Here is a 23,813-nt window from a genome sequence, read left to right as displayed (position 1 = left end):
ATATAAAGGCTTATAATAGCCTTAACAATTGGGGCTGGGGGAAGAACAAAGAAAATTTAAGGACCTGAATTTAAAACTTAATATAGGTCTATGATAATCAAAATGATGAAGCAGTGGCTTAAGAGTAGCAAATAGACCAGTGGGACAGAAGAGAGACCAGAAATGGGTCTATACCTAAAAAGCCAATTGAATCAATGGTGGGTTAAAGTAAAATCTTTAAAACAAATATTGCTGAAACAACTAGATATCAATCTTTGGGGTGGTGGTGAGGGAAGATATTGACGCAACTCACATTGAATTCAAAAACTTAGAGTTACTACAGTCCTCAACATACAAGCTAAATTTATAATGCTCTAGATGAAATGATGGAGAAATACATTTATGACAAGACCGTAGGTAAATATACCTTTGACAAGACAGAAAAAGAGTAATTCTAAAAAAATAATAAAACATCAAAAATTTTAAAAAAACTCTTACCTCAAATGGCACTAAACAGAAAGAAAAAGTATTTACAGACTAGGAAAAAAATATGGTAGAGATGTATCCGACAAAATACTTGTATCCATAGTACATAAAGTAATTCTATAACTTGATAATTAAAACAAATAACTCAAAAAAAACCAGCATAACTACTTGAATAGACCCCTCACAAGGGAAGGTATATGAACAGCAAATAATCCTATGAAAACATGTTCAGCATTATTAGTCATCATGGAAATTTATATTAAAACTAATAAAAATCATGGACTTGGGGAATGGACTTGTGGTTGGCAAGGGCGAGGGAGATGGATGGGGAGCTTGGGGTTAATATATTCAGACTATTGCCTTTGGAATGGATTAGCAATGAGATCCTGCTGTGTAGCACTGAAAACTATGTCTAGATACTTACAACGCAGCACGACAACAGGAGAAAAAATTACGTACACATGTATGTGTAAGTGGGTCCCCATGCTGTACAGTGGGGAAAAAGTGTGTTGGGGGGAGTTCCCATCGTGGTGCAGTGGTTAATGAATCCAACTAGGAATCGTGAGGTTGCGGGTTCGATCCCTGGCCTTGCTCAGTGGATTAAGGATCCGGTGTTGCCGTGAGCTGTGGTGTAGGTTGCAGACGCAGCTCGGACCCTGAGTTGCTGTGGCTCTGGTGTAGGCTAGTGGGTACAGCTCTGACTGGACCCCTAGCCTGGGAACCTCCATATGCCATCAGAGTGGCCCAAGAAATGGCAAAAAAACAAAACAAAACAAAACAAAACAAAAAAAACAAAGTGTGTTGGGGGAAACAACAATAAAAAAATAAATTAAAAAAAAAAGTAAAAAGAACATATACATGTATGTGTAATGTGTCACCATGCTGTACAGTAGAAAAGAAATAATGTATTGGGGAAATAAAAAAATAAATGAAAATTAAAACTGAAATAATAAATACCACTACACACCTACTAAAATGGGGTTAAATCTATTGAAACAATTAAAAAGACTAACAACTCAAGTTTTGTCAGGAATAGGAAGCTCTAGCACTCTCGTATATTTCCGATGAAAATGATACAATAATTTTGAAAAACTGCAGTTTCTTTAAAAGTTAAATATATACCTACTTTATAAATAAGAAATTCTAAGTCTAGGTATTTATCCAAGAAAAATGAAAATGTATGTTCACAAAAAGACTTGTACAAACATGCACAGAAATGCCCATGGCCAAAATATAGAAACAACTTAATCCTCTACCTAAGTGGATAAAGCAGGATATACTCTAAATCCTATGTAGTGGATTTAGAAACAAATAAATAAGCACTTATGGATCATCTATAACAGATGGGAAAGCAGACTATGTAGGTAGAGATACCTGCAGATGGGTAACACTAGGGGGGACATCTGTGGAAATTTACTTCCGATAGCTTTAATTTGCACAGAGAAGTAGCAATCAAAGACATCCACTGAGAATGAGGACGAGGAGAGACATATTAGCGATTTCCAGAGAAAGGAGAATATATAACCTAAGTAGAAGAGTGGAGCAAAAGTAAGATCCAGGAAAGTATTAAAGCCTTATTTGTTCTTCTTGTTCATGAATTTATAGTGGGATGGAAGTGTATATTGGTGTGTGTTCTTTCCAGTTCTATCTATTTTCATGGATATGTGTAGAGAGAGAAAGTTAGATTTAACTACATGTGTAGTTGAGCCTAGCTATCTAATGAAGCAAGAAATGGACAAAGGAGTTGAGGGCCTATCAAAGGAAGTGCTATAATGGTTGAATAATTTAAGCAAACCAGGTTGGGGAAAGATATTAAGAGTGTGAATTAGTATATCTCAGTTGATTAGAGGGCAATGAGTGGGTTGTTGGAGTGGGGCATGGGATATTAAGAGAAGAGCCAGAGAAAGAGAAGAGATAAAGTAAAGTGCAGGAAATAAATATAATGAATAATTCAGAGTCTGGGGTAACAATAAGGTCTAAAATATGACGAGTGAATAGCTGAGGAAAGATGGAACTCAAGAGGAGAGGTGCTCAAGAAATTGAGGGGGCAATGTGCCCAAAGATTCATCTATGTGAATATTGACATTGCCACAAATCGACCAGAAAGGTATTGAAGATAATGATAAGAGCTGAGAGCTAAAGCATCTGAGAAATGAAGGTAGAGGGATCAGACATAGGAAAATGACAGAAACAATGAGAGATAGTGGTTAATCTGTCATCACAATATTCAAATCTGGGTGGCGGGAATGATTAGAGAGAAACAAAAGACAATTGTCTGAAAAGGTCAGAAAGGGTCTGAAAACTACTCTGAAGACTAGATAAAACCAAATCTGGGAGCTTCTGCTCTGGTGAAGTGGGTTAAGGATCATGTGTTATCTCTGCAGCAGCTGAGGTCCCAGAAGAGGCACCAGTTTGATCCCCCACCAGGCACAGTAGGTTAAGGAAGCCAGCACTGCCACAGCTGTGGCATAGGTTGCAGCTGAGGCTCAGATTTGATCATCCTTGGCTGGGGAGTTTCCATATGCCACAGATGCATCCAAAAAAAATAAATAAATAAATTGAAAAAACCAAGCCCACCTCAAACTCCAGTGAAAAGGCAGGGAAGAAAAGGCAGCCATTGACTGAAAGCTGCAGGATAAGTACTGATTTTGAAAAAGAGCTCAGATTTTTTTCTAAGAGCTAAGAAATGAAAGCATGTTCAGAGGAGAGTTTCAGGATTGTGTTGTGCTGCTACTGGATTGTGAGTTCCAGTAGAGCATTTGGAAATTAAGGAAGAGTTTGAGAAAGGGAAGGAAGGGTGATTAGAGTGAGTGAGGTGACCATGACTCAGAAGTCTGAGTTCCTGGTGAAAACTGAATAAAGGGGAATAGAAGGTTTCATAAAATTACTTGCTTTGGATTTAAGCCAAATGGAGACTGCAATATTTTGAGTGTAGGAGGGTAGTGAGAAGATGTGGGTGTCTGGTTCATCATAGTTATCTCTGCTGATTGAGGAAAGAAGTCTGGGAACTTAGGACCTAGTATGATGAACTTGTTATGGCTGAAATGAAAGGCAGAGAAGGCCTAGAGGGTGTGACCTTAGACAACTTCATGGGGTTTAACCTTGACTTCTATTAACAAAGAAGTGGGTTTTTTTTTTGTTTTGTTTCTTTGTTTTCTTTTGTGGGCCACACCCGCGGCATATGGAATTTCCCAGGCTAGGGTTCGGTGGAATTGAAGCTACAACTGCTGGCCTATAACACAGCCACAGCAATGCCAGATCATTAACCCACTGAGAAAGGCCAGGGATCAAACCCACATCCTCATGGATCCTAGTTGCGTTCATTAACCTCTGAGCCATGAAGGGAACTCCCAACAAAGAGGTGATTTACACCAAATTTAATCCAACTTAGATTTTTCTATCATTCATAAAGAAAGATTATACATTTTTAGCTCGTGTACATCAAGCACGTAGATGCCAGGCAATGTAAGTGTACTCTAAGTGTAGGCATGTTTTAACAAAAATTTTTCAAACAACATTATGAAGTACATGTGATTTTCATCCCTATTTTACAGATGGCAAAACCAACAGTGAAGATTAAATATCTTGTCTAGGACCACAAAACTAATACTGTTTAAAGCCAGGATTTCATCCCAGAGAATTTGGCACCATAGACTGGGTATTTACTTAAATGCTAATAAGTGAGATTACAGTGTTTTTGTGTGCGTGTATGTGTGTTCTGTCTCAATAGAGTTTCATTTTCATATATGAAATGCTCACCTAGAGAACAACCACACAGTGCATAGGATGAGAAAATTATGTTTTTTCTGTTTTGATTCTTAATATTTAAATTAACACCTGGATTTTATATTTGAGGATGAAAATGCTGTGTTTAATGAATTCAGATGTTTCCTCTTTATGGATTTTAACTATTGACCTCTTAAAAACATTCATTTTTAATGGTTAAATACAGCTATTAGGCAGAATAGAGACACTTTCCCAGAAACAGAAATTTAAGGGTCATTTTTGACCACAACAGTGCTCCTAAGATCATTCTTTGTATTCAATTAGAACAGTCATCAAAGATACACACAAGGGCTGTGAAACCAGCACACAATTGGAACAATCACTAGAAAAAATTGAGAATAGCTCCTTGAGGAAAGAGGAGATAGAAAGGTCAATTATTTGGAAAGCCATTAGACAAGAGCCTCTTTTTGTTTTTATACCCAAAACTCTGCATTTGGGATTCCACAGTGATATGTTTGATCAAACATTATTTTAAGAGGCAGCCAGATGGATGCTCAAATTGCATACTTTAGCTCTAAGTAGATGGCAGATAGACTTTCAGGATAGACAGTTTTCCTAGTTGCTTTAATGTTCACTATGATTACTAGCCAATGGTCATTAAACCAGCCATAATCATTGTCTTTGACCAATATTTCCTATAAATTGAATATTACTTTGCAAATTTAGTTAATTAGAAAACAAATCTTCAATTTTGAAAATTTATAATGTGTTAATTTATGGATTTTTTTTGGGGGGACACAAATGAACATTGCCTCTATTTCATCAAATTTTATTTTTCCTATCTATGGTTTTATTATTAAAGCCATTATTCTGAATAGGAACAGAACATAAATGTCTACAATTTGTAATCTCACTTCTGGTTGGGAGAAACCACAGTGGAAAAAAAAAATCAATACAAGACTGAAGAAAAATCAATAAAGGGAGGCCTAGTATAATACCTACCATAGGAAAGAGTTCCCTTTTTTCAAAAATCTATTTAATAAAGTTTAATTATGCCAATTTCTTTTTACATTGTGCACATGAAAACTAATGACCCAATAGCCTTTTTTTGTTGTTGTTAAAAAAGGCTTTTATTCACACATTTTAAAATTATTTGTCAATTTGTCCTTAACCTGTTCCTTCTCCAAGTTAAATCATGTCCAAGTCTTTTTGTGTTGGTTTTATTATCTAACTCTTTAATCATCTCTGTGTGTCTTGCTATCCAATTAACAAGATCTGTAATGTTCTTCAGTGGGATATTTTAACATATGAAGAATGCAAGTGTTCAAAAAACTAAATTGAAGTTGGAAAATGCACTAACTACTTCCATCATCTATTACCTTGCCAATGTTTCCAGGACTATCTACCAATTCTTTTTTTTTTTTTTTTTGTCTTTTGTCTTTTTAGGGCCTCACCCAATAGCATATAGAGGTCGCCAGGCTAGGGTTGAATCATAGATGAAGCTGCTGGCCTATGCCACAGCCACATGGGATCCACACAACATCTGTGATCTACACCACAGCTCATGGCAATGTCAGATCCTTAACCCACTGAGCAAGGCCAGGGATCAAACCCACATCCTTATGGTACTAGTCAGATTCATTAACCACTGAGCCACAATGGGAACTCCATCTACCAATTCTTAAAACATCACCAATACCAGATGCACTGCCCATATGAATATATTATTCTCAGTACTCAAGACTAAGAACATTTCCTTGATGTTTACTAGTAGTAATGATAAAGTTCAACTAAATGAATTATTTTTTCTTGCAATCTCCTTTGCGATCAGTGCTAAGCATGGCAGGGGTGAGCTGGAAGGAACACTGGGACCATGGACACTTGCATTTTAAGTATCTTTTTTTGGTCTCTGTAATCTCATGGCTTTCCACTGTTCATGTACTAGATAATATCCTATGTGGTATCAGAACAGGAGTCTTACTCAATACCTGCAAGCTATTCAAAGGTAGGAAAACTGGAGAAAGATCTGACCATGCCTGAACCATCTGACCATTGCCTTAACCAACCTGACTCCTAGACAATTTGCAAAGAAATAAAGGGAACTAGCCAAGAGAGAATAAGAGAGAATGAGAAAAGGCAGCCCCAGTTATGGAGCCTGGAGGGAGAATGAGCACCAAAACAACATGATTGAGTTGCTCAAGGTTGTTCCAACAAAGAATCTTGATAGATTGCTCATTATCAATCTACCCTGATGAAAGGATCCTTCCAACCCAATCCACTCTCTTACTATCCTCAAGTTTTGTCAGATGAACCTTCACTTAGAACCCTAAACTCTAGGCCTGACACCTTACTTTTACTTTGTACTTTACCAGTTGCCTTTGGCCTTCTCATGGTGTAGATAAGCACCACAAACACCAGCCTTGTAAAGATGACTTTATTCTCTGAGTAACATCACCCCAGGCACCAGTTAATTACTGGGTGCTTCTTACTGGGCTTTCCTACTTTGCCTTTCATCATATTTAGTCACTTCTTTTAAGTTAAACAATATAATCTATATAATCTCTGCTTCAGTTTTAACAGCAATATGGGCAGCCTGGATGCCTTTTTGCTCTTCCAGTGTGGGTACAATATGACTCTGAGTATATAAATATGAATTGAGTTGGTTGGGGTTTGGAGAGGCTGGGGAATTTGAAAGTGATCATTGACTAGATCATAATCCCAGACTAGCATCACTACTCTATAGCTAGATGGAATATTGGCCATCATGATCACCACAGGTATTCTACTCTTGAGATCTTGCTTGTGAGAAGATGTCTAGCTTCTTCGTAACATATAAGTCAGCATAAACAGTGTAAGTACCTTGCTTTTGCATTGACCACTATGCTTTCTGCTAAAATGAGTCATTTTCATGTTATTTGCAATTTTACCTCTGTGTGTATGTGTGTGTGTGTGTGTGTGTGTGTGTGCGTATACATCATTTTAAGTATCTTTGTGTTTTCTTCTATTTTACAAGGCCGATATCTTCACATATTTCTTTGTGGTTTCCTTCACACCTCTGAGTTCTAAATACTGGAGGACCCACAACTGCATTTTTGAACTTCTTTTTTATATTCCTTCCCTAAGTGATCCCGTCTAATCCCATGGATTTATTCATAATCTATACTATGATGTGTTGTTTCACAAATGTATACACCTATCCTGCGCCTTACTTGGAATTCTAACCTCCCCTCTTCACAGGTCCATAGATATTTATTATGCATCTTAGCCTTACCATATTCCAAACCAAATCCCAATTCCTCCTCTCAAACATTCCACTTTAGTCTCACTCATCTGAATATATCATAATTTCATTATTCTACTTGCTCAGAATAAACAAAAAATACTGGGAGTTAACTGTGACGTTTCTATTTCTCTCATAACCCATAATCTAACAATCTAAAAGCAAATGCTAATGGATGAATTTTCAAAATATATCCCAACACTGAAGACTTCCCACCACCTTCTCTATCATCTGCCTTGCTGCAGGCTAATGTTTCCTCTCTTCAGGATTGTTCCATTGGTCTACTAAACTTTTTCTTGGCTTCAAACCCTGTTATAAGCCTCATCTATGCCTCTGAGTAATATTTTTAAAAGATAAATCATCTTGCTCCTTAGATATTGCCACTACTCATATAATTGCTTTAATAATTTCTTATTTCAGAGTAAAATCTAAAGTCCTAAAATCACTACAAGATTCTACAAAGTCTGACACCATCCCGACTACATTGTACCTCACCTCCTGTTGCTCCTCTCTTACTCACTCTACTCGAAGCTGAATGACTTTCCTCAGACACTCTAAACATGTTCCTGACCCAGGGCCTTCATTCATATTCTTTCCTTTTCTGAAATCATCTTCTCATATATCACACAAAATCAGCTCCCAAAATTCCTTTGGGTCTATGTTTAAATGTCACTTTATCCAAAAAGCCTTGCCCAACTGCTTTAAAAAAAAAAAAAATGGCATTTTTATCACTCTGACTTTCCCAACCTCCATCATTTCCTACCTCCCACACACCACTGTATTTTTCCTCCAGATTTTCTATTAACACCAGATGTACCCTACATGTGATGTTAAATTTGTATTTTGCTCCAGTTAGAGGGCAAGCACTATTATTTTTGTTGTTGTTTTCCTGTGCATTATTGTATCCCAGTTCATAGAATAGTACCTTGGCCTAGTAGACACTAATTAAATATTTGTTGAATCCCTTAATTTTAGAGGAGTGGTAGCATGGATTCTTGGAATTTTAACAGATTTGTTTCTTATAAAATTAATATACTTCTACAGTAATCAAGCACACTGTGTTCTCTTAAATGATTTCTGCCCCATCTAATTAATAGAATTGTATAAACATTTGATTATTTTTTCTGTCACCCTCAGTAAACATGTTAATTTAAGCCATGAATATGAATAGAAAACATATATTCAAAGACTGGGTTTTTTTCTGAAATAAAATATAGGAATTAAAACAAAAAAATAAGTCTAATGTTCAGGTTCATTATCTTACCATAAAGGGTTAAAAATTCATAACAGATTTGTAAAAATCTATTTAATTGTGTGCTAATGCAATTGGAGGAAAACACATAGAAAACTTCAACTACAAAATCATCACTCAGTTTCACAACTTCTGAAGAGTTGTTACGAACAGATAGAAGGTAAATATTTCTACTGCAATCCTACCAGTTGCCTAAAAATTTCATTGGGTTAACAAGCACTCTCTCAATTTCTACATTTTAGTCGGAAACTTAGTAGAGATGGATCTTTATTGAAGGACAGCTCTCAAAACGACATCTTAATGGACAACTGCTCCATGAAATAAAACAATAAATAGTTAATAGGATGTCAAAGGCAGCTATAAGGGAAGAGCAATGATTCTAAAGGGGAATAGGCAGAGGAGAGGGCCATACTTTGGTTAAGGAGGGGAGAAGAGGAGTGGACTGTAACCAAAGAGAAATCCCCCCCCCCCCCCGTACATTATACAATGTGAAATTTTAGGTGACCAGTATCTAATGTACAAATTAAAATGAACACTGGCATTTGACTAAAATCCTCCACTACTCCTCCTTAATTTTAGTAAAACATGGCAGACTTGGAAAAGTCTTGTGTCGTTCATGCTTTGGCAAGAAGAGAATAGGTGCAGTGTTCAGCCTGAGGAGGAATGCTGTGAAGGACATCAAGTGCAAGGACGAGATGCAAAATCAACATTTAAGTGGAAATGAGAAGGTGAGTGCAACAGTGGGAAGGCATAGAAACAGACACTCCACAGAGGGACTCTGGGAAGAGGCTCCTTTATCCCACAACATGTAGGAAGCAACAGTGAGGTTAGTTAAGGTGAGAAAACAAATATAGAGGATTTGAGAACTCCCAAGCAACACAAATTTGGCTTATACAGAAGACAGGCTTACACACCCAGGCCTCTAGTTATTCCAATATTTGGTCTTGGAAAAATAAGAAACAGCAAACATCAGTTCATGAACTCAGAAAACTCCTTTTACTGAAATGCACAGTACTTCTTTGTTAAGCTCTAAGCTTCTATTTAATTTCTTGATGCTTTATCTTCCTCTTCCTGTAATTTATACAGCTCTATTTTTTGATTTTGCTGTGATTTCCAGGAAGCTCCAGGTTAAATTTTATGCTGAAGCAATGAAAATGTGGGACATAATATCCACTCAATATTTGTTGAATGAGAAAACGGAATAGTTAATAGCAAGATATTAAATTGGATGTACCCTAAATTCAAGGATTATGGCTTTGCAGGAAAATGTCTGATGGTCTGAAAGTTTTGGATCATATTCAACTACTAGGGAAGTTGGAATTTCCCTTAAATCGGGATAATTTGCCTCTAGAACAGACTGAGAAGGAATAACTCAGGGCATACGTCAGTAATTTAATATCTAGGTTATCTCAGCCAGATCTCTAGCAGGTAATGTTGATAGTTCTTTCCTGCTCTGAAAGATTTAAATCTAAAAGAGCTTCCTCACAAAAAAAGCAGGCTGCTTTTCAAATCTTGGTTGAAAGCAACCCTTTCTCTGTTTCTTTCTTTTGCTTTCCTCTTTGATTCAGTTATTGTAATTTTCTCAGTAAAATTGCATTATTTTACTCAAGAAAGCATTGGAGTGTCCAGTTTATATCACACATGCTGGAGAAAATAGATATGCAGAGGAAAGTCTATTGATCAAAGTCATTTGTATTTCTGCCTCTTAGTCTCTCAAATATCCTGATGCTTTTATGCAAGAGATTTTCTTTTCCTTTTTCTCTTTTTGGTGAATTAAGAGTGGCTAAGGTGGACTTTTATCTGAGAAAATGAGGTGGTTTTAATTTCTTAACCATCTGTTAGTTGTTCATGATAATTTTAACATCTACCTATGGAGTTGTTATTTGGGAGACCATTAATATACACCATTAGTATTTTAAATGTACAAACAGAATCTTCTGGCAGTTGAAATTCAGATACATCATATATTTTTATTTAAAAGAAATCTTAGGATACCTAAGTGGATAGGATAGTTATGTGAAAGAAAGAATAAAAACCTCAATTAAATATGGAAGCCTCAACTAGATAGAGTTGGGAGACCATAAGGGGCAGCTCTCAGGGACAGCAGAGCCCAACAGGAAGAAGAGTCTTCTTTCCTGGAAAGAATTTTACCAAAGAATATCTATGGACTCCTTGTTTACTGCAGCCTTCCCAACTTCCCTTCCTATCTACAAAACCATTCTTCTTCCCTTGCTCTTCAGAGGACCTTGCATATGGCCTGCCAAGATTGCATACTCTGAATTGCAATTCTATGCTGAATCCAAATAAATCTGTCTTTTCTGGGAAAAAATAGCTGTTTGAGTTCAATGCTTTTTACTCCATTAATTGCTATGTATATGCCCCTGTTGAAAATGATCATTTCTAAGGGAGGCAATTTTGTGACTCAAACAGTGATCATAAATTGCCAAGCGTAAGAACATGTCTCTCATTTTATATTATTAACTGAACTGTTTTATCTCAAAAGCATGATTTCATTCCAGAAAATGTCAATGGCATCTTTAAAAGGAAGGTTCAACCTTAACTGAAACTACACAGTAAGTATATTTAACAAACATTACTATGTTTTCAATACTTTGTATTTGTAATTAAGGAGCATGTTTTGCTTTTTTGAAATATACTTCTCTTCTATCCTCATGTTTTCTAAACTAATGCCTACATCTGTACTTTTGGAAAATAGTAATTACTATGCCCAATGGCATGTCTCCAGTGACATCTCCTATTACCTCCTAAATCTAGGGTTTACACTTTTCTTATTTTAATTTCCTGTTAACTGAGTAGAATTATCTGATATGAAAAAGGAACTTTCACACACACCCATTACAAATACTAAATAACAATAATAAAATTTTTCAAGTCTAGAGCATTTCTAAATGCTGTAACATTGGCCATGTGTATTCATAAAGAAAGAAAAAGTCTAAATTTCCAACCTAGAGTGTGTCCACATACATAGGAAATCACATAAATATTCAAATACAGAGAAATGAGCAATTAAATTTTATCAGGAATTATCAGGAGATATAAGTAACAATGTGGAAAGACCTTGAAGATTTCTTCTTGAGTAGAATATATCCCCAGCTGTAGGTCATTATATAAATTATTATGCTACTCATAGAAAGCAAATGTAAACTCACATCCATATGCACACCAACACTATATTTTTCTATTGGCATAAGTATTCATGTCAAAAGTTACTGTGAATTCCTCTGGAGAAGTGGTAGGGTGGGAAAATGCTGGTAAAGGGAGACTTTTTTTTACATATATTATTTTTATGAAAATAATGAACCAGGCAGATTTTAGAGTGAAAATCTGATTTTAAATATGGTTGCACCAGTGGAGTTCCAGTTATGGCTCAGCAGTACCAAACCTGACTAGGATCCATGAGGATGCGGGTTCAATCCCTGGCTTTGCTCAGTGGGTTAAGGATTCGGCGCTGCAATGAGCTGTGGTGTAGGTCACAGATCCGGCTCGAATCCCACATTTTCTGTGACTGTGGCATAGGTGGGCAGATGTAGCTCAAATTCAACCCCTAGCCTGGGGATTTCCATATGCCATGGGTGCTGCCCTCAAAAGCTAATAATAATAACAATAATGATAATGATAGTAATAATAATAATATGGTTACACCTGCAGCATGTGGAAATTCCCAGGCCAGGGACTTAATCTAAGCCACAGCTGCAACCTATGCCACAGTTGTGAGAAAGCTGGATCCTTTATCCCACAGAGTCAGCTGGGAATTGAAGTAGCATGTCTGCAAGCAACCCAGGTGACTGCAGTTGGATTCTTAACCCACTGCACCAGGAAGAGAACTCCTCCCTCAATTTCTAAGTATTCAAAATTAAAGTATTAAGTGTTTCTTTGGAAAATAGTAAAATATTGCATATTCCCTTCTTGTCAATATTCCCAAGGAATTGTTAATGTACTAAATGCTATTCACTTTTGTAGTCTCATTTTCATATTCCATGAAAAAAAATTACTCTATATTTTACTTGCATTCAATATAGAAACAAAAAAGTATTCAGAAAAATGTTAGGTTAGTAATTGCTGATTCAATCCACACATTAGATAATAAAGAATGAACCCTTCTGAAATATTTAGATGCTTCCCTAGAAAAATTGAAGGGAGCATACAGGGCCTATGTCTCCATGCTATAGGAAGCTCATAGCAATTGGGTAAATTGTCATTCATACATTAGTTTATGTTATGTTTAAAAAGACTGAAGGAACTTAAAATGTGTGGACAACTGTCTCTGATAGATATCACTGCATGCCACAATCAATGTGTTCTGTTTCCACCCCCACCCCCACCCAGGTCTGTGACATGTGAAAGAGTTCCTGGGCCAGGGATTGGACATGTGCCACAGTGATCAACTCCAGATCCTTAACCTGATGCAAATTACAAGAGAACGCACAAAATGTTCTACATTTCTTCATCTTTAAATTTCAAATAATCTTAAGTCTATTTAGCTGTTATTGTATGCCTATTCTAACTAGCACAGGACCAAAGAAAGTCTCTGACAAGTTAAGCATGTGCACATTATTGTGGGGACTTGCATTTGAATGGAACCCAGAAATCTACCTACTTATATATTTTTTAATTTTATGGTTTATCAGTTTAATCTAGCAAAGCCTCTGAAATACCTAGATCTTGTAACCACATTCGATGAACAAATATCTCTTTAGCTACACTCAAACCAAATAAAGAAATGCTTTTTTAGAATCAGAGTAAAATGAGTCCCCAAACATAGATACCTATTAAGTAAAGATATTAGACAATCCCAATATTCCTTTTGTCACTCAAAAAACAATTGATAAAACACTTTACTAAGGTGTACACAAATAAGTTATTAATAAACTGTATTTACCAACACCTTAGAAAATCACAATGCTGAAGCATGAAAGCCCAGAGAGTCAAAATTTCCTATAAAAATCCAGTATACCATCTATAAATGCACAGTGCCTTCTGGACTAGACTCAGTCTGATGAGATGGTTACAGCAGGAGACATATAGTGGTTTTCCACATCATTACCAATCTTAGGACTCGCTTATGGAAAGGGACAGACCTGAGTGTAGGAGAATCCATAAAAAATTAAATGTTCACATGATGTGACTCACTGTGTCACTTTGCTCCTGATGATAGGAGTTGAACATTTTATTCCCTAAGGTGCACATATAATTTAGTGTCTACAATCTCCAGTATTTAACCCAGGTCATGATGAAAAAGTGCTACATTTTTCAAGTCTTGTGGCAGAATTAGATAGCTATGTATACCATCACACATTCTCCCCAGCCTTTTTAGTGTCATTACACCAGCTTTTTTTACTGTGGCAATGCCCCAGCCAAAGGACTATATCCCTTTGTCCTCCTTATTGGGGTGTGGCAGTTTAAACAACAAATATACTGAAATATTATGTGACCATGCTTCACTAAGTTTCCTTAAAAGGGGGGAAGTGAGCTCCTTTGTAATTGTGATGCCTAGAATATACATATAATATCTGGGATTCTATTAACTGTTTTGCCGTATGGACAAAGGTCATATTCTAAGGATTTCAGAGCAAAAAAGTGAAAAAAAGCTTGGATCATGATGATTTTAGGTGGCTGTCATGCCAGGTCTGAACAGCCTCTGGCTTATTGAGTTTTCTGACATATACAGGCACATCTTGTTTTATAGAAACTGGTTTCACCACATTTCTCAATATCTGTTGTTAGTCTACCTGGAGTTGCTTAAGGCTTTATGAATTCAAGATGCCTGAAGCGTTTTTTGATATCTTCATTGAGAGTATACTTTATATAAACAAAAAATATTCCCAGGGCCATTTTTTTTTTTTTTTTTAAGGCTGCTCTTGCAGAATATGGAAGTTCCTGGGCCAGGGATAGAATCAGAGCCGTAGCTGTAGACCTGCATCACAGCCACACCACCACCAGATTTGAGCAGCATCTGCAACCTACACAATGCCAGATCCTTAACCCACTGAGCAAGGCCATGGATCAAACCCACATCCTTATGGATGCTATGTCAGGTTCTTAACGCAATGAGCTACAAGTGAACTCCCTAGTGTCATTCTTAACTTTTATGTGTAATTCTGCTATCTTTGATATTCTTTTATAATAGTGTGAAGATTTGCTAACTGGTGAAATTACATGTTTAAGGTATTTCTCTCCAACTAGATTTTAAACATCACTAAAATAAGATTTGTGTCTTTTTTCCTCGCCTATTTGTTTCCAGTACCCAGCACAATTCTTGTTTGAGAACAGGCACTCAGTAAAGAGAATTATCTTACCCATGTCAATAAACCTGAAGTAATGCAGGCATCTTATATACCTAATAAAAAAATGACATTCCTTATACTTCTTTTAGAAATAAATAGCTAAAACATGAACGGTTTAAAATTGAATAGCTTAGAGCCCTTTCCTAGCGCTGCTCCCTCCCATGTTTTCACTTTAAACAAAATTGCCTGTGAGCTAAAGATTAGGCACCCTGAGCACAATTGCCTGTGAGTTAAAGATTATAAGCCTCTGATGTTTTTCAGGAACTTTTCTAGCTTGTTCTAATCTCTGATCAATGATGGTTTTCAGGAAACTTCCCACTTTGTTCTAATCTCTGATCAATATGCCCTTCTTGAAGAATTGTTATGCTAGGAAAAATCAAGATGCGATAAGCCAAAAGACCACCACTGGGATCACGCCAAGATCTCTTGACACCAGCTTCAATAACTAGAGTCTCCCCGCAAAATAAGAATGTATGTTTGTTCCAACCTCGATTCTTATCTGAAACCCTGTTTTTCTCCTTTTAGATACACAAGTGCCCACAATTCTTCCCCTAAGGAGGGCACACTTTTTAGTGTGTTAGCCTGCTGTAGTCTCCTTTGCCTGGCAAAGCAATAAAAGTTTTGTTGTTGTTGTTGCTGTTGTTTTTTTTGCCCGAGGCTCTCGGTCTATTCGGCAACAATCATTACATGACTTGGAGCCAGCAAGGAGTTAGTTGCATGTAAACGTAACACACCTGTACTCTGAAAGCAAAGGTCAGGAAGTAGGGATTACCTACATCGGCATTCTCAATTCTAAAAATATGTAAAAGTAATACTTTTCAATGGGAACTGAAAATCGTTTCACAGATTTTATAAAAAGTAAAACTGAATTATGAAGATAGAAAACTGTCAATTTAAAATTTGAAGAGGATGAAAGAAGATCTAGTGATGAACAAATAACTTAGTAAATGTAATTAAAGGGGAAGAGAATAAATAACAAAATCCAAGGAAAATTTCAGACCTTTTTCTGGTCTGTGCCTCACCTTCCCTCATCTCACTTCAATTCTCTTTACAATTTACCACCAGAATTATCCTGCTGAATAGCAGGCCTGATAATGTCACACCTTTGCAAAATCTTTTTGAGGCACTCCAGAGAATACAGCAGATATGGCACTGCTTATCATTAAGAATACTCATAAAATCAAGAACTGTAATTTTTATCATTTATTCTTGATGATTTCATTGTTCGATATTTGGGAAGCCATTGACTTTCCTATTTATAATCCTAAATAATTCACAGCTTGAAGCAATCAGCACAAGTTTTAAAAGAATTTGAATGAATCCAGCTGTCCATACTTCAATGCCCAACATCCCACAGGATCTGGTAATTTGATTCCTACCTGGATTATTTTCTTGTACAATGTCTTAATTTTCAGGAGTTCAAACCATGCGTGACAAACTAATTTTCTTCATTATGTTACAGGATACTCTAAGTACTACCAAGAGAGACTGCAGAGAGTAAATCAATTTGAGTGTGAAGGACAATATAATGGGAATGTGGTTTCAGATCATAGTCTGAGTATAAACCCCAAGACCTATTCTTTTCATTGTTGAGCATTATATGTTTGTGGTTGTTTGGGGCTCCAGTTCAAAAGGGTGACATAGGAAGATCCTGAACTCTCCTTCCACAAACATGCTGAATCTGTACCAACATAGTGGACAATGTCCTCTGAAGAAAACCTAAAAACTGAATAGCTCATTTGCAAAACCAACAGTGAAGTTTGTGCTAAAGGCTAGGTCACAATCTCATCACAGCACCCTCTGTGCACAGACCCACAGTCTGGAGGAAACTCAACCATGAGCTTCTCCCTAAAGAGCAAAGAGTTTGAACCCCATATTGGGCACCACAAGTTTTAAGACTTGCACCTGAGAAACAACACCCCAAAACATCTAGCTTCAAAAACCAACATCTACAAGGACACCAACAAGACGTGAACAAACTGAGAAGTGCTTTTAAAGGACTCTTTTGTACTAACTCACCTTCCATAGGACCCAACACAGAGGAAGTTGATCCAGAAGCTCCCAGACTTTTAAGTGATTGAGATTCGTTGACTAATCTTAAATCATCAGCCGGAGGGACAGGGATCTAATTCAGCTAACATTCAGGAGCCTGGTGGCTCATGGATACCATCTTCAGCTCTCCCTCTGCCTCCAGCAAGCCAGCAGACACCATCTTTGTTCTCTTTAAATGCTGAGTATTTCTCCCCCGCCCCCAGCCAGCAGAAGCCACTTTATGTGCTCTGCCTCCTGCTTTCCTTTACCTGACTGACAACATCTTTTTTTTTTTTTTCCTCCAAATTCTTTTTTCTTTTTTTAACCTGGTGGACACCATCAGCAGACTCTCCCTCTGCCTCCCTGCAGGACACCAGTATCTCTCTGAGAGGAGGTTTTGCATATGTCTTGTGCCCCTGGTTTTTGGTGTTGCTACTTATGGGATGTTACTTAATTGCCTGGCACTGAAAGCTGGTGGATTTGTGGTCCTAGGTCTGGTGAAACTGTAACAATCAGAGAGTTCTTGGAAGACTACCATTCCCAGGACACTGCACAGAGACCAGACTGAAACACAATCCCAGTCTTTCTGAGAAAGAGGCCCACTTACCTGTCCTGGAGCTTTGGCTTGAAGGGTAGGCTTCCCGTCTGGCACACAACTAGGTGCTTAGGAAAGGCCCAGAGGTGGGTGGGGATGGGAGGCTGATACCTGCAGAGTTTCTCTCTCCTTCTTCCTTGCTCCAGCTTGCCGGTATGTCTCAGAAAGGATCTCATATCTTTATCTGATGACTCAATTTTTATGGGTTGGCTGCCAGGGGATCTGGTGGCCTATGGTGCTTATGCTTGTGAGTCCCTTTAACCAAAGTAAAATGAGTTCTTAAAGGTCTATCACCCCCAGGGCACAGCAAGAGGCAATAGACCCAGAAGGCCAGTCTTTCAATAAAAAGAACCTGTTAACTTGTTATCATAGCTGCAACCTAAGGGTCAGACTTCTAATTAAAACACTAATCCATAGGTTGAGTGTAATCTTTTCCAAAGACCTCAAAGGGTTGGCATGTTGTTGCTGTTCTCCCCTGGCCACACTCCAGAGCATCACATATATAACTATAGCTATAATTAATAATGCGCTATTGCAGTTTTGAAAGTACCTAGGAGATAAGACCTTGAAAGTTCTCATCACGAGAAAAAAAGTGTAACTATGTGTGCTGACAGATTTTAACTGGACTTATTGTGGTAATTAAGATCAAATCATTATATTGTGCACCTGAAATTAACATGTTGTGTCAATTATACTTAAAAAAAAAAAAAAAGAAGTTGTTGGGCACAGTACCTATTGGTAGTAGCAGTGGTCACAGTATAGGCCCCAGCTGCTGAGCCTCAAGGAAGGATGAAAATTTTGTGGGCACTCAATAAACTCTTATTGACTGAGAGTTCTGTTTTTGGTCCAGCATGACTGCTTAGCTATTTTTATATGCACTGATGGAAGTTCTTGACAGACTTCTGGGTGGGGCTAGGGACTCACTGGGTATGATTAATGGCCTAAGAAAAAAAATCTAATTTTTATCTTCTTGTAGATCAGATTTCCGGGAAGACAACTTAGAGGAAATCCTTACTGATAAAAATACCTAAATTTTGTTTTCCAGCAATGTCCCCAGTATATTAAAACAAACTCCAGTTACAGCATAGATAGAATATTAAAATAACCCTTGACAAGAAAGTTTTGGTGAGAAATATATCTTTTCTTCTTCAGCATTGAGGGAATAGAAAGCACAAAAATATTTGAAATTGCAGTCTTCCATTAGCTCTGAATTAGCATGATAAAAATTTGCCAGTGACTAAAGAAAATTTCTGTTCCAGGTAATGAAAACCAAATTGAATAAAAAACTACAAATAATACAAACAACACATTTATTTAGAAAAATAAACTGAAAATGCTGTTTGGTACATTTTCCCATGAAGCATAGATAAATGGCTATAAAAAACTCTTATATGTCAAATACAAATTACAAATGATTTTTTCAATTAAGAGAACAAACAGATGTTCAACACAGATGTTTAGTGTACAGTTCACTGTATTTGACTTCTTGGCTGTTAATGATATAAAATGATTTTCACTAAAAAAAATTAGATCCCGTTTTCATTCATTTGACCACACTGATGCTTTTTCATTATTATTCTCTACCTGTTCTTTAATCTGTGACATCATTTTTTTATTAGATAACTGATTTTTTTCAAGAAGAAAGAGAAATCAATGTCTGGAGAATTCTTAAATGTTTTCTTTTGGGGCTCCTGCAAGAAACTAACTGTTGTGGTCTCAAAACTCATGGGACCATCTGTGCAAATATCAGTACACATCATACCCTGAATGGAAGTGACAGTGCAAACAGTTACAAGTGCATTGAGAAGTAATCAGTAAGAACTGACCTCCCCCACCCCCCAGCCAATATGGGGTAAAGAATTGAATGCAGAAACTTTTCAAGCAATTGACAACAATACTCTTATTCCATTATGGCTTTGAGGGTGCACACAAGGTGGCAAACATCCTCTCTCTCTGCAAACAGCAACATTCTGTCCTCGTACTATTCGTTGCTGCAGTGTTCCCATTTGTTCAGTTTTCTGTTTGTTTTTGCTGCTGTCTACATATTTTCAAATGCTGTGTAGTTCTGGCTATAACAACCTCTATTTCTACACTTTCACCATCCCAAATGATAAGTCAGTTTATAATTTACTAGCTTAATTACTGAATATAAATTTTCTTGGGTATCTATTTGGGAATAATTCCTATGGTAAAATAAAATGGGTTTTGTTTGGCTTTTCTTTTTTTGGTTTTTTGTAGGCTTGTTTAGTCCTTTTCATCTTTTTTTTTCTTTTTTTTTCTTTTTTTTTTAATCTTCTTCATAATTTCTGAGTGAAGAGATTTAAGGCTGTGGCTTTTTTGCCCCCATGGCTCTGCTCCTGGCTGTTAGTCTGGAGGCAGATGGTTTTATGTGGACCCTATCAGTGGTCATTTGTGCTCCAGAGTTGAAGGGTTTGCTGCTCCAAGATAGACGGGTTCCTTGTTACTTCAAAATTAGATCTGGCCTCAAGAAGTCATAATGATGAATCTGAAGTGAGAAAAATGAACTGACATGCCTCCAAATAAAGGTATTCCTTCCAACTTGAAGGAGCTGTCAGAAAAAACCAAAAGGCAAAAGATCAGTTTAAATAGCAAGTGTAGTTTAACAAATACATAAAATTATTAAAAATGAAAAAATCATTTATAGTACTCATAATTTAAAATTCTTCAAATTACCAAAGATTTTACTTTAAATGTATAAACATATTTTAAGCATATATTCCATTGAAATTATATATATGAACACAATATTTGATAACTTATTCATCAAAATTTAATAGTAGCATGTTTATATTTCAGTGGAAAGATCTCATCTCAAATAGTTTTTAAAACTTCAGATAAAGCCGTTCACTTGCAAATATACCAAGTTTTCAAGATATTTTATAAACTTTAAACCTTTTAAATATATATCACCCACAAAAAAGAGTTAACTGGAGTTCTCTTGTGGCGCAGCAGGTTAGGCATGTGGTGTTATCACTGTAGCAGCTCTGTTAGCAGCTCTGTTTGCTACAGTGGCACAGGGTCGATCCCTGGGCCAGGAACTTCCAGGAAAAAAAAGAAAAAAAAAGTTAACCAAGAAATTATATTTATTAAAGTAAACATTTTAAAAACAAAAATTCTTTTCAAAACATTTTGCTTAATGCAATCTTTCATTGCCATTTATATAGTCTCAATATATTACCAAATTGCCAAAAAGATACCCTTTTCCTTGATGAAGCAGACCTGCCAAGGAATGAGTCTTTTACTTCATGCATATCTGTGATACTTTCCAATTAGTACCTCAAAATTACTTATATCCACATTTGTAATTAGTAAGTTTTCTGAAAATAATAGTAAATGAACCTAGCCATAAGTTGTGGGTTTGATCCCTGGCCTCACTCAGGGGATTAAGGGGTCAAGGATCTGGCACTGCCGTGAGCTATGCTGTAGGTTGCAGACATGGCTCCGATCCTGCCTTGCTGTGGCTGTGGCACAGGCCAGCATCTACAACTCCAATTAGACCCCTAGCCTGGGAACCTCCACATGCCCCGGGTGTGGCCCTAAATACAAAAATGAAAACAAACAAACAGAAAAACTAAAAATAGTGTTACCATATGAACCAGCAATCCCAGTGTTCCTGGGCCTCTATTTGGAAAAGAAGAAAGCTCTAATTTAAAAAGATACATGCACCCCAATATTCATAGTGGCACTATTTACAAGAGCCAAGACATGAAAGCAATCTAAATGTCCCTCAACATACGAATGGATAAAAATATGTGAGAGATATATATAATATATACATGTACATATATATGTAATTTTGTATACACACATGCATATATATACACACACATGCTCATGAACACACACTGAGTAGACCTTTACTCAGCCATAAAAAAGAATGAAATAATTGCATTTGCAGCAACACAAATGGAAATTGGGAATGTGGGATTAACATATACATATAAACCAAATAAACAACAAAGACCTACTATATATTATAAGGGAACTGTATTCAATATCTCATAATAACATATAATGAAAATGAATATGAAAAATAATATGTGTGTGAATGTGTATATATATATATATATATAAAACTGAATCACTGCTGCACACTTGAAACATTATATATCAAGTAGAGCTCAATAAAAATTTTTTTAAATTAAACTAAAAATACTTTAAACTACCACATTTTTTGTATGCCTGCTTCAAATACAGAAACGTAATACATCATCGCAATTTTACAAGTTAAATAAAATTACTCAGCATTAATATAATGAAATATAAATCACAAACACCATGATTTTATGTAACTAATAATGAGTTGAAGTGCTCTTGGAAATGCTTTCTGACCCATTCTTCAGATCAGTGAGTTAATTGTTCCATTCTGTTCAAAAAGGCTTTACTTAAAACTAATTAATTTTTTCTGTCACATTTCGGATGGAAGAAGTCAAAGTTTTTAAGCTTTTAGGGTCACTTTTTTCATTTTTGTAAAATTTTCCAGACTCAAATGTGATAAGCAGAATATGAATGATACTAGATAATTTTTATATTTTGAGCCATTAAATGTCAAATTAAATTATGTAAGTAGCATCTAAAGTGTCTGAGAGCATTTCTACACAGTAAGGGCAACATGATTTTAAAATGTCAAAGACAACAAATAAGGCTAAGGTAAAGCTAAATATGTTACAAAAAGTTTGTCCAAACAGAAGTGTATTATAATTCTATTTCTTTAAAAGTTGGTGTAATTTTTGTGATTCTCTTCTTTGGAATCTATATTTGTTAAGTATAAATACATAAATGTGGATATACAAATTATATATTGTTACAAAATATATTTTATATAGGAAATAAGTACACAAATAATATTATATATAAGTATATATAATTTAAAAGTTTTAACTATGAGACAATGTTTCATGAGTCTGCTGTATTTTAAGAAATAGTGACTATGAAGATATCAAAGTCAATTCAAAGAAAATCTGTCATAGTTCCTTCCATTAAACTATTAACAGCAAGAAGTTTTCATTTAATTTAGTTAAATAAAAATGCATGGTATTCCAACTACAAGCCAGATATTATGTCAAACATGAAAAATGGAATGATAAAAAGTTATATTTCTATTGTATCAAAACACACATCACTTGTTATATGAAGCCATGAAGTACATAGTCTAACCAATTTCTTGGCTCTGATAAGATGAAGTCAAGGTCAGCACTTCCACCAGTAAGCCAAATCTGCCGCTCCCCACACCATTCATTTAACACTATCACTACAGAGATGATTATAAACTTGATTTGTAACAAGTAGCAGAGCCCACACGGACTGACATATTTACTACCTGACTCTTTACAGAAAAAGTTTGCCAATCCTAGTCGAGTCTACCTAAATTTATTGTAGTATTACTTATGAATCTACAATTTCCAAATGGATTGACAATTATTTTAACTATATTTGCTGAACTGTCTATATTGTGTTAGATTTTGATATGCTATTATTATCATGCAACAATTCACATACATACATAATGTATCTCTGGACAGTGGTCATTTATTTCCTTTCCAGTATACATTTCAGATTGAAGCTTTTTGGGGGGGGGGATTGTAAAATTTACAAATTCTATGAGACAGCATTGAATTTATAAACTAAGTGGGGCAGAATTAACAAATGTACAGTATTAAGCATTCATATCAGAAACAGTGGATCATCACAATTATTTTGACCTTCACCTTAGGTTGCTCAGTGCTTTATTAGTTCTTTCATAGACACTTTAATATTTCTTATTAGGTTTATTCCTAGATAATGTATAGCTTTCATTGCTATTTGGATAGAACATTTTAAAATTATATTTATACTTATTACTGATATAGAGGAAGATATTGAATTTTTAAATAGTATTATACATAGCTAATTTACTACTTTTTCTTATGGTTCTAATAGGTTTTTGTCAATTTCCTTGGATTACCTAGATAAATAATCATATTGTCTATAAATATTGGTAATTTCATCCTTATTTTTCAAAATTTAGAACTTATGTGGTTTTTGTTTCTGTCTTATTTCATTTTTTAGTATCTCTAATAAAATGTTGAACAGTGTCAGTGATAAGAAATGGCTCATAAAACCATTGCATTTTGATGCCTTATTTAAGCGGGAGGTTTT

The 23,813-nt window shown here is 35.9% G+C and overlaps 2 protein-coding genes across 9 annotated transcripts in view; both read right to left on the bottom strand.

Annotated features, from left to right (window-relative positions):
- The window catches only part of LOC100524732 (protein FAM170A), a 689,565-nt gene extending 671,751 nt beyond the window's left edge, over window positions 1–17,814 (bottom strand). For 4 of the 7 annotated variants that reach the window (XM_085014386.1, XM_085014393.1, XM_085014385.1 and 1 more), the window contains exon 1: window positions 17,048–17,337. The gene's annotated coding sequence lies outside the window, so the exon portion shown is untranslated. Of the gene's footprint in view, window positions 1–17,047; window positions 17,338–17,666 lie in introns of those variants that run through there. The other 3 variants (XM_085014400.1, XM_085014401.1, XM_085014404.1) reach the window with 1 other exon arrangement.
- Window positions 17,815–18,947: 1,133 nt separating this feature from the next.
- Window positions 18,948–23,813, bottom strand: part of PRR16 (proline rich 16) — a 264,562-nt gene continuing 259,696 nt past the window's right edge. For both annotated transcript variants that reach the window (XR_014838639.1, XR_014838641.1), the window contains exon 3: window positions 18,948–20,223. The gene's annotated coding sequence lies outside the window, so the exon portion shown is untranslated. The remainder of the gene's footprint in view (window positions 20,224–23,813) is intronic.

The sequence above is a fragment of the Sus scrofa genome, chromosome 2, assembly GCF_054392235.1.
Source record: "Sus scrofa isolate SSC_HxYL_T2T_F1_AM1 chromosome 2, Sscrofa_HxYL_maternal_Yorkshire_Landrace_v2.0, whole genome shotgun sequence".
NCBI classification, from domain to species: domain Eukaryota; kingdom Metazoa; phylum Chordata; class Mammalia; order Artiodactyla; family Suidae; genus Sus; species Sus scrofa.
Note: the sequence above shows the minus strand (reverse complement) of the source record. Positions and strands in the feature narration are given on the sequence as shown.